The sequence below is a fragment of the Cyprinus carpio genome, chromosome B1, assembly GCF_018340385.1.
Source record: "Cyprinus carpio isolate SPL01 chromosome B1, ASM1834038v1, whole genome shotgun sequence".
NCBI classification, from domain to species: domain Eukaryota; kingdom Metazoa; phylum Chordata; class Actinopteri; order Cypriniformes; family Cyprinidae; genus Cyprinus; species Cyprinus carpio.
The window spans coordinates 25,087,913-25,108,559 of record NC_056597.1 but is presented as its reverse complement, the minus strand read 5'-3'; the positions used below and the strand labels follow the sequence as shown (position 1 = coordinate 25,108,559).

The following is a 20,647-nucleotide window of genomic DNA, read 5'->3' as shown; positions in this document are numbered from 1 at the left end:
TTTTTTTTTTTTTTTTTGATGTTCCTATAATAAAAGTTTTGTTTGCATGATTTACTAGCATCACATTAGTTTCCTGGCGAACAGCGTGATGTTCTGCTGATATCATGTTCCTTCTGATAAAATAAAAACAACATCTTGTACAAAACAAACTTTTTCTTTTTTTACCATCTAATATATGTGTACATTATACTTTTAAACATGTATATGATTTCTTAAAATAATATATTAGATTATAATATATTTAAACAAACAGTTTTTGCTTTTGTTTAGCCTACATTTTAGCTGCCATTTGATAAGTAACTTAAATCCAAACAATTCAGCAGTGAAGCATTTGACGCGAGCGCGCGAGGAATTCCATTGACTGCTCAGATCCACTTTTTCCCCCGGTTCGGACCGTCTTCTGATTGGTCGAGCCTGTTGAGGTCTGTCATCGCTAACCAATTAGAACGTTCGGGGGGGAAGGACTATGCAAATGAGCTCTCCTGGCTGGCGTTCCTGCGCTGCCCATTGCCAGTAAAAGCGCGTCGCTGCCGAGAGATTCATTCACAACGCATCATCCTTTCCACTGCGAGCGCCGTCCTGGATTTTGGAAGAACACTCTCTCTTTAAACAGCTTTATACAGTGTTAAAGAACTGAGTGCAGGTACTTGTTATACAGTTAAAGACTGAAAGCGAAAGCGCTGGCGTCAGGTGCGCGGTTTGCACGGTGCGCAACTTTACGCACACTTTCTAAAGGATACGCGAGCGCAAGATCATCCTCTCTTGATGGCACCTGCTGAAAGAGCAACAGCGTCACCATAAACTGTCTTGAGTTCGGTTCAGACTGAACGGCACGGTGTGCACCTCACCAAACGGATCGTAAGGCGCGCAAACTTTCCACGTTTCTCTTGAGCTCGTGCCCTTGATCCGTCTGATCAGCTGCTCGTCTGGAGCCCTGGATCCTGATCCTGACTGAGAGGGTGTTCAAAAGATACCAAATGGTTTTTCTTTGGGACGCCAAATACGGTAAGAGCGTTTCTCAGCTCTGCGTAACGGCGGTTTGGCGAGTCTATTTTTACGCGTCACGTTTAATGATGTCTGAATGTTCATAGCAGTTAATAATCACCGAAAGCTTTAACCTTAAGCGAAATCGTGCTGTTAATGTGACATTCCCGATCAAAAACACTGCAGATTCTCTCTCTCTCTCAACTTCAGTTCACTTCGCTTTATTTGGCACGACTAAATCTCTAGTTATATCGCCAAACCAGTTTAAAATAATTAGAATAATATAAGAAGGCAAAAGGATTAAGCAGGTAGTATTTTCAAACAAAATAGCATTGCATTAAAATTAGAAGTCAGTCGGCAAAATGAACAAAAAGCAATACGTTTATGAATAAGTAATTAAATATGAGTTATAAAAAAGAAAGATATTCAAAATAAGACTAAATATGAGAGGCAAATCAAATAAGCTGATCTAAAAATGCATTAAAATGTTTGACTTTATTGTATCAGATGTACGTTTTCCATGATGAAGCTTTTAAATGTCATTTTGATATTTATAATCAGAGATTAAGTAGTGTTAACTGTCCCAAAAATGAAGGAAAAATGTCATCGATATTTAAAAAAATGCCAAGTGAATCAGATGGAGTGACGGAAATCAGGTGAGAAAAAAAGCAAAAAAAAATAAGAAAAAAAACAGAGGTGGCCTGCACACACCCTCGTGACTATCAGTCTTTTTTTTTAATATTGCATTTTTTCCTTTATTCTTAATATTGCATTTTGACCTTTTTATATTCATAATAAGGACAAATGGGATCATCTTGATATTTATGTATGAAAAATATTTTTAATATGAAAAATATGATTGAGCATTGATTAGATTATGAAAACTTTCATAAAATCCGAAAGTGTGTAGAACATATATAAAACCAATTTAAATATAAAGTTACATTTTTTTAGAGCTTGACAGAAGTGTTTTTAGAACAAAAGAAGAAATTATTTAAAAGTCTAGTTTTCATCCCACGAACTGTGCCGTAAGAATAAGTCTTTTGGCATTGTCATGGTTTTTAAATTCTCATATGTCTGGGACTATGTGTGTAAGTGTATGGCTTCCGGAATGTGTGCTGTTCTGTCTGCGGATGCAAATGTGTGTTTTCTACACCTCATCTCACTCACCCCATCATCAAACTCCAGTTTTAGCCTGATGTAGCGACTGGGTCTGTTTATATTGGGCGGTGGGTTTGGAGAGAGTGCAGTGGCTCTCTGTGCGCGGCGCTGTAATGTGTGTAACTGCACTCATGTGGCATTGATTGTGGTTGGCCGAATGACTGCGGGCCACGGCACTGTCTGACTGTTTTAATGCTTTTAACGGCACCAGAAGCTGCTTGGAAAAAGTTTTTAAAAATGTAGTACTTTGTGCATGACAAAAACTAAACTACAAGAAGCTTACACTGAGCACAGCTGCAGATGACGACATATTGTGCAGTAAAGTAACAATGGAGTTAAAGGATGTAAATAAGGGAAGCCATGCATTATGTTTATTTTACTATGTTTAAATAGTGTTTTAGTGGCCCAGGTCAAAGTAAAATTACTGTAATAGGAGTCCAAAAGTGTCTTAGTGCTTTTAAGACACCAGTGTTTAATAAATAAATGATTTTACTAGAAATTATTATTTTGCCTAGTAATACAGTGCTGAGAAATCCAACATCTGAGATTTACTTAATTAACGAAAGTGACTTTTTTTTAGTTGTTCTTATTGTGACCATGCATTACAGTGATTTTACTATAGTGTTTTTTTTTGGCCTAACTCAAAGTAAAATCACTGAAGGGCTGCTACAAGATACCAGTGCTTAATAAATAATTATTCATTTTACTAGAAATTATTTTGCGTAGTAATACAGTGGCAAGCAAGGCAACCCTTGGTGCACTAATATAGAAGTGTGGTAACAGGTGTGCATATCAATAGCATTAACTGTTGCTTATTTAATCTCATTTTAGACCTGTAACTCAACATTTTTTTAAACATTTTTGCAAAATTGTGGACTTCTTACATTTTCTGTCGAGTTGAGTGAAAGGCCTGATGCATGTTTGTGTTTCAGAACCTGCGCCTGGGCGACGCTTCACGCCTCCCTCGACCACCCTGAGCTCGGGGAAGATGAATGAGGGGTTGCCCCTGGGGGCTCAGGAGAGCAGCGGCACCCTGATAGGCAAACTGCGCATGGCTGACCGAAGCATGGTGGAGGTGCTTTCCGACCACCCAGGAGAGCTGGTGCGCACCGACAGCCCCAACTTCCTCTGCTCCATCCTGCCAACACACTGGCGCTGCAACAAGACGCTGCCCATTGCCTTCAAGGTACCTCACCGCAGACCGCTGGTATCTGTGAATGACATCTTGGTTTAATAATATTGTGCAATATGAGGAACTATGCATGCTTTTTTTTTTCTCAGGCTCGAGGACGTTTTAAAATCTTACAATCTGACATTGGCCTTTTTTTAATGCACATCCTTAATTAAACTAATGATTTGGCGGGAAGCGTCAGTAATTGTTGTTAATCTCCTGTTGTCACGGGTGACCGCAACAACTTTCATCATCAACATCTTCCGCATTTGGCAAACGACGGTAAAAATGCGAACCACCCAGTCTTGCCAAAACTAGAGCGTAGTGCTGTGAGGCATGTGTGTGCTCTGAAACAAAGAGCTGAAGAATGTGCTGACATTTACAGTTAATATGCAAATAACCTTCTCATTTAGTTTAGATGTGGAGATATTGCACAGGACTGTAAAGAGGATTTTAATGTTGTTTGGTATTCGTTTTCACCTTCTGCTTATTAAGTAATTAATAAGATCTTTTAAGTCTAATAATAGTATGTGCACATTAGTGTTCAATAGTTTGGGCTCAGTAAGATTGTTAAAAATAAGCAAACAAATACGTAGATGCATAAATAAATAAAAAATAGTAGTTGAAGTAATGATGCGGAAAATTTAGCTCTGATCACAGCAATAAATTACATTTTACAATATATTCGCATAGAAAACAGTTTTTTAAAAACGTTGTATAATTGAGCAAATAAATGCAGTGTTAGTGAGTATAAAAACTTCTTTTAAAAAAATTATATATATATATTAAATTAATGGTTTTTATTATATTATTAATATTATGTTTTTTTGTTCGTTTTCGCCTTCTTCATTATTCGTCCTACTTTTATCATTGTGGGGGAGTGTGATAACTGATTTGTTTTTAAAATGCAGTTTTGACAAAGGTTTAAACGTTTCTTACATATCTTCTTTATTCATTGGTTGACAGGTGGTTGCCCTCGGTGACATCCCTGATGGCACTTTGGTCACAGTGATGGCCGGCAATGATGAGAATTACTCTGCCGAACTCCGCAATGCCACAGCTGCCATCAAGAATCAAGTGGCTCGTTTTAATGACCTGCGTTTCGTTGGCCGGAGCGGAAGAGGTAAAATGCATGCATATACTGCTTAAAAAAATAACAGATTTGCTCCTCACCTAGACATACACATGTTTGAGAAGGAAACAGTTGTTGTAGACACACAACCGAGACATAAAAAATATAATTCAATTCCATTCTCGTGTACATGCTTGGTTAAATGTGTGTGTTCATGTGTGTTTTGATATAGAACTCACACACCTCAGTGCAGACTGTTACCTGTCGCTTTCACTTCCTGTGGCACGTGGCCAGTGCAGTCAAATACTGCAGATCTTATCTATTTAAATCACAACGCTTTATATACACTTGCTAGTCATCCAGTCCTTTGTGCTACCGTCTGATTGTTGAACTGCTGTGGTCACAGAGCGATTTTTGTGGCTTGTATTTTAGATATTTAAAGCAACCAAAATGTGACTAGTGAGAAAATGAGGAGTGACTTCTTACTGTATTTGTGATGTATGAATCGTCCAGCTTCTATAATGACAGAGTAGTTAGTCAACAGAATGACTGGCTTCTGGGAAAACGAGGGGTCCCTCAGGGCTCTATTCAAGGCCCGACGTGATTTCGCTGATATAGCCCTCAACGCTAACACCATAGCTTTTAACCTACATGTCCGGGCCTGCGATAAATATACGGATGCATACACACTCCTTTGTCCTGCTCTCTTTTGTCTGCGTCATCATTTGAACACAGCATAATAGAGGCAACAAAGTCGATGTTTGCAACAGGTGTGCTTGCGTGGTTTGATCACAAAATGCATGCATTGAAAATGGAAACTGGGTTTGTGTACAAAGAAAAGCATAAATGTTTAGTCGAGATTGTTAAACAAAACATATTTGTCCATTTTACTGCATGAAAGTCTTGCTTTTCAGTGCATTTCAGATATGCTCACAGACTGTTGTTTATCTGAGCAACGCGATGTTTGAGAGCACCAAGAGCAGCTGCGGCCTGCTACGATGGAAGTGATTAGGTTTAGTGCCGGAAAAGAGTGCGGATCAAGAAAAAACAGCAAGAGCATGTTAAGTAAGGGAGAAATGTAACTAATGTTGCTACTCTGTATTATTCAGACGAGTAGATAAGACAACAAAGACTGTATCTGTGTGGCTTTTTGTCCATACATCTTTGTTTTCGCAGCATTGTGAGTCACTTGATATCTTCAGGCACATTTGTATGCACACATTTATAGTTTCTTGCTTTGTGAGGCTTGCTTGTGAGTTTGACTTGCCCATGCACAAACCACACACCGTACAAGTGCTCTACAAAACAGACACATATAAACAAATTATAAACAAATTCCCCCACAACACACACGCGCACACACACACTATGTAGGGACGTCCCCTTGAGAAACGCTCTGCACTTCCTCCCTGTTTGGCCACTGAGCCTCTCAGACAGAACGTCTCCCATCCAGACGCTAAACCACTGAACCACAGTCACTGTGTACGTGTGTGTGTGTGTGTGTGTGTGTGTGTGTGTGTGTGCTAATGCAGAAGGTTTTGTCATGAGTGTGTTAGACAGGAACAGATGAGTCAGTGTTTTGCATTTATATTTCTTGAGAATTCATATACAAAATAGTACTATTATTGCCATGTACTGTATACCAGGGTAATGTAAATGTATAAAAACCAGTCATATACATGTGGAAGTACCATGGTATCAGATGATATTGACATGCACTATGGTATTTACGTGGTACTCAAAATAACATTTAACACCATGCTAATACCATGGCACCAAAAAAAACATGAGTGATTTTGTTAAAGCGATTTGCTATGGTATTTAAATGATCCTCCAAGGAACTTTGTGGCAGTACCATGGTATCAGACAGTTGCTACTTTGTTGGTAAATAGAAATACCATGGCATCATGTCCAAAAAAAAAACATGTAAGTATGTTTTGTACGTGAGGTATTACTGTGTTGCCATGTTCACTTGCATAAAAAAGTACCACAGTAATGCCATGTTTTTGGATAAGTACCATGGTTCATGAATTTTAGTATAATTCACTATATTTCATACTTAAAAAAAAAAACAGTATAGCTGTTATTTAACACATACCATGGTACTAAATGATTAACGTATTCATATATCATGATATGATATTTACCATATCCATATGTACAAGTAAAATTTTTTTTTGCAATAAGTGAGTTATTAAAATCAATGTAAAACCATGGTACCTTTATACACATATCATGGTACTGATGATTTATTAGGCTATACTTTTACACTTACAAAAAAGTGCCATGGTACTACCATGATTTTACATGATTTTTACATGCAAAATATCATGGTACTTTTCTATAAACTGGTTACTCTGAACGTTTAGTTGTAAAAGCAGAGTGTTAGCTCAGTGTTACAGTGTTATAAGTGTGTTTTCCTGGATGTGATGGGTGTGTGTGTGAGATCATTGCAGACAGAAGTGGATCGGTGTTGTCACAGCGACTGCGCTCAGAATAGCACCTGGCATCGCAGTCGAGCGCTGATCCTTGGCGCGGCCCGTGTTTGTGTGTGCGCCGCACATCTGTGCATATGTGTGTGGTCAGGCCTCGTAGTTTGTCAGATTTTGGGGAACAGCTTGGAGTTTTTCCCAGCTCTATTTTCTGGCTGAATAGCGAGCTGCGCGTGTGCGTGTAACTGTACCTTGCATTGGCTGGCGAGCTTGGGCCCGTTAGCGCCGTGTAACTCAAACCCACTGTTGGCATGCAAGCGGTCACCTCCCTGGGGTCCATCCCATCGTCATAGCGATGACTGACAGGTGAAGGCATCAGGAATTGTGGGTACAGCTCCCATAATCCTAGTCAAATCCGGTTTGTGTGGTTTGGCATATGTGCACGCCTCGCCTCATAATGTCAGTCAAAACATGAGAAACAGCTCATTATGAAATCATGCATCTCATTAGCGTTTGAATGAGTTTGTTGAGTCATAGCAAGAGCAGCCAGAGTGAATTGATATAAACACTGACTTTTAGGGCGGTCTGTGTTTTTAAAGCTATTTTATTTTGTAAGACTCTTTAGGGGCTCTATGTTGAGGATTTGTTTCACCTAATTTGGCGACAGTGACAACCAAATGACAATTATCCAGAAACGTTAAACAATCAAATTGAATGTGTTTGTGATGCACATTTTTTTTAGGATAAAAATACCTTTATTCTGCAATGATGCATTAAATTGACCAAAAATGACAGTTAAAGACATTTATAATGTTACAAAAGATTTTGAACTTTCTATTCATCAAAGAATCCTAAAAAAATTAAATGCATCAGGGTTTCCACAAAAAAATACTGGGCAGCACAACTGTTTTCAACATTGATAATAATCAGAAATGTTTCTTGAGCAGCAAATCATCATATTAGAATGATTTCTGAAGATCATGTGACACTGAAGACTGGAGTAATGATGCTGAAAATACAGCTTTGATCACAGCGAATAATTACATTTTAACATATATTCACATAGAAAACAGCAGTTTAAAATCATAATAATATTTAACAATTTCTATTGTATTTTTGATAAATGCTGCCTTGATGAGTCAAAAACATGAATAACTATCAATGACCACAAACTTTTGAATGGTTCTTCTAATAAATCATAAATCAAATTGCTGACCATAATATAGATGGTTTTCTATGGAGTTCAAAATCAAAAGAAAAAAAAGAATTTTATTTTACATCAAATAAAATGAAGCTAGTTTAAGCACGCTTTATGATGTTTCATGTGTCCTGATGTTTATTACTTTGATTTATAATAATTTTATTTAAATCATTGTTTTTTAAGTAATGAAATCACAAGCATAAAAAAGTAGTATTTAAAAATGTCAGCCAATAATGTGTATGCTTGGTTTAGTTATTTTTTTACTTTATTTATTTATTTTTTTGCATGTTTTTTGGCATCACAGTATACAGTATAAGACTTTTTGCATTAAAGTGGTGATAATTTGGCTGTGAAATGTGTTTAACTGTCATGAAAATAATGTCAGTTGCAAACGATCCTAAAAGTCCTAAATAATTACTTTCATATCTTTTTCTTTTGACTTTGGGGTGAAATGCAATCTTGGTTTATTTTATGACTTTCACCTTTCTTAGTTGTTTTTATTTGTAAGCATGTATATTATTGCGTGTGAAATCTGTCCATCTTTGTGCCGCGGCTCCTCTCAATATCTCACTGCATTATTTCTGACCCTCTCTCTCAATTCGAGATCGTCCATGTGTCCTCTGTTTATTTGGGGATGAGGTCACATGATGCTCTGTTTGGCCCGTGTCTCTGCTGTGCTCTCTGAACTCTGTCTCTGTTTAAGCACAAAAAAAACGACACTAAAAACCCCCCTCTGTCTGATCGTGGGGTTTTTATCGTGACGTGTCCATCAGACAGATCAGCCATGATGTCTTCATCCAGAAATACACACGCTCAGTCTCGTCTCGCTTACTGTGTTTTACAGTCTTACACTCCTTTAAATATGTACATCTCACTTGTAGCTGCTAATAAAATATATCCTGTGAACACATGCTAAATATATTCTGCAAATGCTGAATTTCTGATCTGTTTGTCTGTGTTTTTCAGGCAAGAGTTTCACTCTCACCATCACCGTCTTCACAAACCCTCCCCAGGTGGCCACGTATCAGAGAGCCATAAAGATCACTGTGGACGGACCCCGAGAACCACGACGTGAGTTACCATACATGCAATATATGTTTTTACATATAAATAAAAATATAAAATAGTACATATTCACACACACACACACTTTTTGAGGTGATACATGTTATATATGTACTGCCAACTTGTGTTTTTACTGTTATGTTCGTTATCACTGTCCTATTATCAGTGTAAAACAGCGAATTAAAGTGGTGCTCGTGTTTGTGTTTGATGTGGTTTGGCTGTTGGTGGCCAGGATGGGTTTCGTTTTGTCTCTTCTGTGATTTCAGTCAGTTTGTCGAGTAACGGGTGAGATTTGAGTATGATTAGTATGCTGGTTCACAGGAAACTTTTTATGCCACTTACAAGCCAGTACATAGTATAGTGATGGTATCTGACGCGAATACTATGGTACTGAATGTTTTTACCATATTTTTAGACGGTATTCAAGGTATGGTAAAGAAAACCCGTGTTAATTTTTGTTAGTAGAATGTTTTTATTTAAAAGAATACTTTAAAAATGACAACTGAAACAGGAAAAAGACATGACTAATATTAATATTGACAGTCAAAACACTGAATTTTATTATCTTTTAATTATATTATTAAGTTTTAATAATAATTTATAATATATATTGTGTCTTGAGATTTTCATTGTTATAATAATTTTTATTATTATTATTATTTATAGTTTATTTTAACTTGACTTTGGTATATTACATTATTATTAGTAGTAGTAGAAGTATTACTTCTACTTATTAGTAATTTAATTTTTAATAATAATAATTTAATAATTATATCAGTTCCTTTAAAAATAAAAAATATATATATAACATGCATTAAATCAATTATTATTATTTTTATTATTATTAAGTGTATTTTTATTAAAGTACCAGGAATGGCATTAATATTGAGTTATCTTTCCACAAATTATTTGTATTAGTATGTCTCTGTATCGCAGTGGTCAGACTAGTGTACAGTGTGTGTTTTAATAGCATGTCTTTATATGAGTGTGTATCACGCTGTGCTCTCGTGTTGGTGGCTGTGGCGGCTCTATTCCCCGTTGGTCCGTTATTCCGGTCGGGAATCCGTCGGACGGCGCCACCCCACATATTCTGGGTCTGTCTGGCGGGATGCGCTGGCCTCGTCTTCAAAGCGCTCAGACACGCTCTCTGGTTTCAGCAGGACTTCCTTTCCTCGCGTGCGCAGGCGCCTGCGCGGATGAGTGCGGCTGATGTTTTTCACACAGCTGCGACCGCGTCTTTTTTCCGTTTGCCTCTTTCCTCTCTCATCGCCTGTGATCATTAATCCCACCGTGCTCTATGTGTGAGGTCAGAAGCGCCCTCACCCACTCACACACACATCAGACACCACAGCGCCCCCTACTGGAGCAATGCCACGCTCAGTCAGCATCATTAGTAGCATGTGAGATGTACAGAAGTGTGTGTGTGGTCAGATCATGGTGTACATGTTGTGTGTGGTGTGTGTTTTTAAGTGACTTTGATTGTGTTTAATGGACAGTCAGTAACTAAATCGTTCTCTTTCATCTCCGTTCTGTGTGTGTGTGTGTGTGTGTGTGTGTGTGTGTGTGTGTGTGTGTCCAGGCCACCGACAGAAGCCGGATGAAGCAGTAAAGCCAGGCGCGTTAGCTTTCTCTGAACAGTTGCGGCGAAGTGCCATGCGGTGCAGTCCACACCATGGCCCCGCCCACAACCCCCGCCCCACCCTCAACACGCCCCCCTTCAGCAGCTCCGCCCACAGCCAGATTTCCGGTGAGTTAGACGGCAAAACCTCTGTACCTCACGCACATCTACATCACAGAGCAACTCGAGGGCAGAGCTGTTTGTTAGCTCTATTCAATTCCCTTCTGTCCTATTCTATTCTACTCTTCTACTAAAGGAAGACCTGTTTGTTATTCTATTAAACTCCATTCTGTTCTGTTTTTTCTGTCCTATTCTGTTCTATATTCTACTCTTCCACTGAGGGCAGACTTGTTTGTTGATTCTATTCCGTTCTATTCACTTCCATTCTATTCTCTTCGGTTTTGTCTTATTCTGTTCTATATTCTACTCTTCTACTGAGGGAAGACCTGATTGTCAATATTGTTCAGTTCTATTCAATTCTATTATATTCCCTTCTGTTTTGTCCTATTCTATTCTATATTCTACTTTTCTACTGAGGGCAGAGCTAATTGTTAATTGTATTCAATTCCATTGTATTCCATTCGGTTTAGTAGTTCTGTCCTGTTCTATTCTATATTCTACTCTTCTGCTGTGGGCAGAGCCATTTGTTAGTTCTATTCAGTTCCATTCTATTAAATTATGTTCCGCTGTTCTGTCTGTCTTCTATTCTGTTCTGTTCTACTCTTCTAATAAGGACGTTTGTCAATTCTATTCAGTTCTATTCAGTTCCATTCTATTCCCTTCTGTTTTGTCTTATTCTGTTCTATATTCTACTCTTATCCTGTGGGCAGACCTGTTTGTTAGTTCTATTCATATTCGTTACTAATTTATTCTAATTTATAGCATTTCACTACTATACTATTCTTTCTACTCTTCTACTGAGGGCAGACTATTCTATTCTATTCTATTCTATTCTATTCTATTCTAATGTAGAGGATTTTACTAAAGACTCATTAGAATCTTTATTAAAGGTATAGACCTTTAATTTCTGTTTGATTGTGTTCTTCAGTTACATTTATTTCTATTCCAGGGATTCCCAAACTTTTTTAAATTTTTGGGAAAGTTTTATTTCTTTTCTTTTATTTATCTCTTTTATTTTATTTACTTTATTTACTAAAATCTAAGAACATTTTATATAAGTGCGAATATAAATAAGAAATGAACATAAATCAAAAATTAGAAAAAGGAAACAAATAGAAAATAGAAAACTTTCTATAGTTCTCTCAGAAACCTGTTTGGGAAACCCAACTATTCTATTGGTTTTGTTTTGTGTTCATTTAGTAGCTTCTCTTCATTTCATTTTCTATTTGTTTCTATTAATTTCGTTTCATATGTCTTTCAAACCCTCATAATCCATCTATAGATAATTTCTAGGCATCACTGACCTCATTAGAGTCAGTTTTAAAAATCATATTAATTGATTTGCTGGAATAAGGAACATTTCATTAAATCAAATCAGAATTTCCCTGCAAACCACTCATGCTGTGCTTTTGCGTTAGTGTGTAATAGTTCAGGGATAGTGAAGGAAGTGTGTGTGTGTGTGTGTGTGTGTGTGTGTGTGTGTGTGTGTGTGTGTGTGTGTGTGTGTGTGTGTGTGTGTGTGTGTGGCATGTTGTTTTTGGTTCTGCTTGTTCCTGGCAGGTGACGGGGGGAAGTGGGGACACATCACACATCATCGGACGTTCAGACATAACAAATACAGCGAACAAGGCCTTCTTTGATTGGAGCTTAGACAAGCATGCCAGAGCGTGCCGCCACACACACACACACACATGCAGTAGAAGGGAAAGTTTACAATCAGCAAAAGCCTCGTGGGGGCCCCAAATGTGTCTTTGCTCTTTCATCATTTCTTTTGTTTCATACTACAGAGAAGCCCGACTTAAACATTTGTACAGAAGAACGTTTGAATTACGTTTGCTTCAATTAAAGCAGTGCAGTATTGTTTCACACAGTCGGAACACTTGAGCATTACAGCATATGCATTAATCCTGCAGATTTATGCCATTCAGAAGTGTGATGCCTTGTGTGAAGCATATTCATTTATTAAATATTTCTGGTAATTTGATTATGCTTTCAGTTATTAATAAGCGGCATTCACACACAATGAGTATTTCGCATTGAAAACAGCCAAAACCAGATGGAGTGCAGTGTTTTTGAAAGAAGTCTCTTCTGCTCACTAAGGCTGCATTTTATTTAATGAAAAACACAGGGAAAATAGTACATATTATTGTGATTTTTAAATAGCTGTTTTCTATGTGAATATATAGTTAAATGAAATTTATTTCTGTGATCTAATCTGAAATTTCAGCATCATTACTGCAGTCTTCAGTGTCACATGATCTTCAGAAATCATTCTGATATGATGATTTGCTGCTCAAGAAACATTTCTGATTATTATCAATGTTGAAAATAGTTGTGCTGCACAATATTTTTGTGGAAACCTTGATACATTTTATTTTTCAGGATTCACAGATGAATAGAAAGTTCAAAAGAACAGCGTTTATTTGAAACAGAAATCTTTTGTAACATTATAAATGTCTTTACTGTCACTTTTAATCAGTTTAATGCATCCTTGATGAACAAAAGCAATAATTTCTTTCAGTCTTTAGAACAGTAGTGTATATATTAAGAGCCATCTTCTGAGAAATCGACTGATTACAGCTCTAAGTTTGGCCTCAGCAGCACTTCTGCTTTTCATGCGTTGTTTAAAACATTTCCCAAACTGTAAACACAGACCTCCCGCTCCGAAATACTCAGATCCTCTCAGTTTCTCTTCCCCTTCATGGGTGCAGATGGGAGAAAGGTGTGTGAGAGAGAGAACGACAGAAAGACGAACACCTTGCAAATGCGTAACGAGGAGGAAGCAGAACACAGAAAAGAGGAAGTGAGACGTGTTTGACAGGAAGCAGGCTTGTGTGAAAATCCCTCATTCAAAGTGCAACCAAATCTAGCGCTGTTTGATTTTATTCATGGAAATAAGGCCATTTAAAAGAAACAAACAGTTTTTAAACCAAAGTGATGTTAGTGCTGGTACCAGTCTTCCTAAATCACCAAAGTGTGCATTTAAAAATCATTTTACAGCTCTGCGTGACAACTAGTGACTCACTGGTGACCGTTTTGATTTCCGCAAAGGAATTTTCTAAGAAACATCGGACGAACTGATGATGGAGTGATGAAAGGCCTGCACAGGGCTGGACTGCATGTTTCCTGCCGGCCAGAAATAGCAGCGGGATTACGACCAGCGGAAACCGTTTATTAAGTCACTGTCAAGAGCACTCTTTTTCCTCTCTCCTTTGCTACTTCTCTCTTTTCATACCATGGAGATCAGAAGCAGCTGCTCGCTTGGGCCCGATGTGTTAGCGTGCCGGCGTGTTCGGACGAGATCTGCAGTGTGCAGAATTGAGGATGTGCATTTATTTAAATGTGCATCTGCTTTTGTCGCTCGACCTAAAGTGTGCTTAGATTAGGAAAGTTTGGTAGTATTTTTATGTGCTCATTTTTCTTTTTTTAGTGCTTTAAAATTTCTAATTTTAGCTTCTGCTTATATGTGACCCTGGAGCACAAAACCAGTCATAGTCTCATTATATGAAAGCTGAATATATAATCTTTCCATTGATGTATGGTTTGTTAGGAGGACAGTCTTTGTCTGAGATACAACTATTTGAAAATCTGGAATCTGAGGGTGCAAAAAAATCTAAATATTGAGAAAATCATCTTTAAAGTTGTTCAAATGAAGTTTCTTAGCAATGCATATTACTAATCAAAAATTAAGTTTTGATATATTTACAGTAGGAGATTTACAAAACATCTTCATGGAACATGATCTTTACTTAATATCCTAATGAGTTTTGGCATAAAAGAAAAATTGATAATTTTGACCCATACGATGTATTTTTGGCTATTACTACAAATATACCTGTGCTACTTATGACTGCTTTTGTGCTGCAGGGACACAAAAATTTTTTATTATATTTTAATTAAATTATTTTAGTATCTTTATGTGCTTTTTATTAGTATAACTATTTAATTTATAACTATTTAATTTTATTTTCATTTCAGTTTTAGCTATAGTTTATATTTTTTTCAGTTACATGTATAATTTTAGTTTAGTGTAAGCTTTTTATTCTGATATATATTAATACTATTCATTTGGAAACTTTTGGTGTAACGGGAACTTCTATAGTTTTTTTTTTTTTTTTGGTCTCACATCACTAAAACAATGTGACATTAACAAACTCTCAGCCAAACTTCTCGAATGTCCTCAGATGCTTTGATTTTTCCCAGTAGTTTTCCGAAACTGAATGAATGGGAGTGAATGGAACTGGAAAGTCTGCTGTCTGATAACTGAGACTTTGGTAACAGCATTCACAACTTTGATCATTCCCACAAATCGAACCTCAGAGGATCGCAATGAATTCTTCTCAGGAAAATGATTTCAGAGCCACTTCTAAAAGACGTGTTTCCAGTCATTACAGGAACACATTCCCAAGTCAGCACTTCTCACTTCCCATCTAGAAATTATTATTTTCATAACCCGTATGCTGTTCATTTTTCCATGGATGACAGAAGGCGTTTAGTGGAGCTGCCAATGATCAGTTTAATAATCAAATCTGCATGATGCATCTTCAAAGAAACAGATTTAAATATATGATAAAGAGGTTAGGGAGATTTAAATATCAGTCTGTTTTACACACAGACCTACTGTATAACTGTAATATAGTGTATATAGATTCATACAGACAGGTTCACACATACATTATCCTTTTATTTTATTTACTTTTTAATATACCTTTCATTTTATTTATGTAGATTTTAATTTTACAATTTCAGTTTTCATTTGAATTTTAGTTTGTCGTCATTTTAATGTTTTTTTTTTTTTTTTTCATTTTTATATATATATATATATATATATATATATATATATGAAAATATTTCCAGTTACTATGACATTTTCCGGCTAATATTTTTATTTTATTATATAATTTTATTACATTTTTTAAATTAGTTTTTATTTTTATATTACTTTTTTTATTTTAGTTTAAGTTTTACCATTTTTATGTTTTATATATATTTATATGTATTAGTGCTGGGCAATTATTAAACGCTTTTTAATTATTAAAGTTTTTGTGTATATAATATATGTGTGTGTACTGTGTATATTTATAATGTACGTATATATAAAGACACACATAGAGTATATATTTTGAAAATTTTACATGCATTTACATGTATTTATTTATATTCATATAATATATTTAATATAAAAACATTTTTTCTTAAATATATATAAATGCATGTGTGTGTATTTATATATACATAATAAATATACACAGTACACACATATATATTATGTACACAAAAAAAATATAAATAGTTTTAAATATTTAATTAGTTTTAGTAATTTTAATACATCAACATAAATCTATTTTATTTCTGTTGCCAAGACAATATTTCATTTGTTTTATTTTATTATTATTAATATTTTTGTAAAGCTTTAAGCTTCATTTCAAATCTTTTATTTTTAATTTTTAATAGTTTTAGTATTAGTTAACAATAACAGCACTGATTTGTATGTAGCTTATATTTGGTGTGTGTGTGTGTGTGTGTGTGTGTGTGTGTGTGTGTGTGTGTGTGTGTGTGTGTGTGTGTGTGTGTGTGTGTGTGTGTGTGTGTGTGTGTGTGTGTGTGTGTGTGTGTGTGTGTGTGTGTAAAAAATGAGTCCCTCTCACACCGGATGCCGAATCTGCCTCCAGCCACCCACCCAGCCATGTGTGACTCCTGCTCCAGATCACAGGCCCTGAGCCTGGGGAGGGAGGCAGGAAAAGAGGGGGTTTCTGGGGGGCCTGGCAGCGGGCCGCGCTCTGGCTGCACTTGAAACGGGCCGCACACTCTTTGGCTGCTGTGCATAATTTGCTTCCTCTCTGATGGCTCTCCCTCCCCTTCTGTCTGGAAGTCTGCAGGCGATCGGCGAGCGTTTATTAAACCGCGGGGAGAGAGAGAGAGAGACTCATACTGAGAGAATGTCTTCTCCTCCTCCTGTTCCTCTCACCACACCATTAATCATCCTCCTCGTGTTTGTCTTTATTAGAGATCCTTTTTTAATACTCTACTGATTTTGACTGGTATGCACCCTGCCATTCAAAAAGCGTTTTAAAGAAATAAATACTTTTATTCAGCAAGGACACCTTAAACTGATCAAAAGTGACAGTAAAGACATTTATAATGTGATAAAAGATTTCTATCACGAATAAACGCTGTTCTTTTGAACTTTCTGTTCATTAAATAATCCTGAAAAATAAAATGTATCTCAGTTTCCACAAAAAAATATTGTGCAGCACAACTGTTTTCAACATTGATAATAATCAGAAATGTTTCTTGAGCAGCAAATCATCCTATTTGAATGATTTCTGAAGATCATGTGACACTGAAGACTGGAGTAATGATGCTGGAAATACAGCTGCGCATCACAGAAATAAATTACTTTTTCACACATATTCACATAGAAAACAGCTGTTTTAAATAGTAATAATATTTCACAATTTTACTGTATTTTTGATCAAATAAAGGCAGCCTTTGTGAGTGCATTAATATGGCAATCATTTATTGCAGTATATTATCATCTGATACCAACACTGCACTGGACGGAAAAACTGTAATGCATAAAATGTGTATTTGTGCAGGTGTGTGTTTGTTCTCAGTAGCCATTAATAATATTTCTGTACTTCTGAGTGTATTTCTTGGATTTGCTAGTGAAACGGAGTGGTCATAAGCCATTTATTGAGTATGAATGTTTTTGGTTTCAGATTCTCGGCAGATGCAGACGTCTCCATCCTGGTCGTACGAGCAGTCGTACCCTTACCTGGGTCCCATCTACACCACAGCTTCACACCACCACAACAACCATCCCCCACACCCGCAGCGCTATACACTGTGAGTTCCTCCGTGCCACAGACAACAATCATCCTACTACTTTCTGTGAGGGCTTTGATAAACCAAAACAATACTTATTTTTTTTTCTTCTTGTACTCCAATGATTATGTGTTTTATTTCTTCTTTTTTTGACATTAAATAAGTATTTAAATAATTAAAATAAATATTGCTTCAGTTATCAAACTCTTAATAAAATTAAGTGTATGATTAATTAATTATGAAATTATTAATATTAGAAAACAACATTAGTTGATCTCTAATCAGTATTCCTGATATAAACATGCAAAAGAACAGTGCATGCCATAAATTTACAGAATTAATAATTACATATAACTAATCAAAGTTCACTATTAGATTAAATTTCCATTCTAGGCCAAAATTTGCAATGTGTTATTTTAGTATTGTTTATATATTATAATAGTTTTGTATATATATATATTTTTTTTTTTACTTATTTAGTTTAAATTCTAGTAAATTTGTGCTTTTGCGTTTTTGTACTATTAATTTTAACTAAATAATTAATTTAATTATTATTTATTATTTTGTTTATTTGTTAAACAAGCTTAACTTTATACATATATAAATGCAATATATATATATATATATATATATATATAGTATATATATATATATATATATATATATATATATATATATATATATAATTTTATTTCCGCTTTATTTCATAGAAAAAAAAAATATTTATATATATATTTTGAGTTTTTAGTTAACAATTATATCCCTGTTTTGCACAAAAATGAGATGTTACTGCAGACAAAAAGACCCCAGTAATCTCACACGCATCTCCTCTAAAGTTTCAGATCTCACAATCAGAACTCAGAGATCTCAATATGAACTCAAAACATTTCTCATCAAATGATATGAGCTGCTCCACATTCATTTTCAGCTTTGAACTCTTACTAAATGACGACTACTAACTCATTTGGGCCTGTCTTTAAAGAGTTAGTTCACCCAAAAATTAAAATTCTGTTATTAATTACTCACCCTCATTTTATTCCAAACCCGTAAGACCTTCATTCGTCTTCACAACACAAATTACGATATTTTTGATGAAATCCCGAGAGCTCTCTGACCCTGCATAGACAGCAAAACAACTGAAATGTTCCTGAACGACATGAGGGTGACTAATTAATGTCTAAATCCAAATTTTTGGGTGAACTAACCCTTTAAAATGTCCTCCAAAGGAGGAGTTTTTTAAACAATATAACCATTCGAGTGTTTTGTGTTCTTGCAGGTCCAGATCTGACGGCGTTCACTGACCCCTCGCATGGGTCTGGAGCGTTCCTTCCCGTCGCTGCCCTCGCCCCAAGACCGGCCGTTTCTCGGACCCACGTGTGCCCCCGCCGGGAGGCCGGAGCGTTCACATACACACCCACAAACCCGTCACCAGCGCCATCGGCATCAGCATGTCGGCCATGAGCAGCCCGGCGGGCCGCTATCACACGTACTTACCCCCCGGCGTACCCCGCGGGCTCCTCGCAGGCTCAGGCCGGCCCCTTCCAGCCCGGCTCGTCCCCGTATCACCTGTACTACAGCAGCGCCCGCCGATCCTACCAGGTCTCCATGATGCCGGCCGGAGGAGGAGGAGGAGAGCGCTCGCCCCCGCGCATCTTACCGCCCTGCACCAACGCCTCCACAGGCTCCGCCCTCCTGCACCCCTCGCTGCCCAATCAGAGCGAGGTCCTGGTGGAGGCCGAGGGAAGCCACAGCAGTTCGCCAACCAGCCTGTCGGTGGAAGCCGTCTGGAGGCCATATTGATGCTCGTTTGACCAATAGGAGGAGGCAGGGCCGGATTTACACATTCTCACGGGCTCGTCCAGGGAGGCCCAGACACCCATAATATTTTTTTATATCATGTGCTATATCTACAAACAGTAAAAGAACCAAAACCCAAGAAGGACGAATGTGACCCTGGACCACATAAAAGTCATAAGGGTCAATTTTTGGAAATTGAGATTGAATAAAGGTGAATAAATAATGATTTTTTGGCGTAAAAGATAATTTTGACAAATACTATATATTGTTTGGCTATTGCTACAAAATACCTGTGCTGCTTGAGACTAGTTTTTGTGCTCCAGGTCACATATAACAAATAATAGGCTAAAAAATGACAAACAATTTCCATGTTCTCCACCTTTTTTTAATGTACGGAAAACACACTGTCACAGTACAGACATGCACTCGCCCCGTGAATTTATGGCATCTTGATGCAGTTTAACTTACAGATTCGCTATTAGTAGACACTGCTGCTGAACACAGATGAGAGATATCAATGCATATCAGTGGCAAAATATAATTGTTGTTCTCTGGGTTGATAATATTATATTAATAGGGAAGGGGGGCCCAAAAATTAGTTTTGCCTGTGTCACCATAAGAAGTAAATCCGGCCCTGGGGGTCTGATTGGACTCGACGGATGGACTTTTGTTTTTCACAGCGCAGCATGAGACTCGTTTGTTTTTTAAAGGTTTGGTGGATAGTTTGTTTATTGTTATTATTAATATTATTGTTATTGTTATTATTATTACTGTTGTCTGTCTCGTCATCACTGTAAAACTTTGTTCATCAGTGCCAGATACGTTTAATGTCAAAAAAAAACCTCAAGGTCGGAAAACAGACTCTACGCAAGTACTCAAAAACGCTTAGCCGATGTGGTGCCAGAAAATTAACACAATTTTGGTGTTAATAAATGTCATCAAACAAAAATAAAATATACTAGACTTTGCACAAAAATATTATAAAAAAAAAAAAAATAAAAAAAAAAATTTATGTTTTTTATTGTACTCTAATGATTACTAATTGTTATATTTCTTGGCTTTTGTTATTCCTCACGATAATTTCAATATTTAAATAATTAAATCTTTAGATAAATTTTGCTTCAATTATCAGACACTTCATAAAATAAGGCAACAGTTGCAAATTATCATTGCATAAACATAATGCCTATATGCCATG

General features: G+C 36.6%; 1 pseudogene; it reads left to right on the top strand.

Moving 5' to 3' along the window:
* The first annotated feature begins 403 nt into the window (after positions 1-403).
* Positions 404-20,159, top strand: LOC109059943 (annotated as a pseudogene).
* The last annotated feature ends 488 nt before the right edge of the window (positions 20,160-20,647 follow it).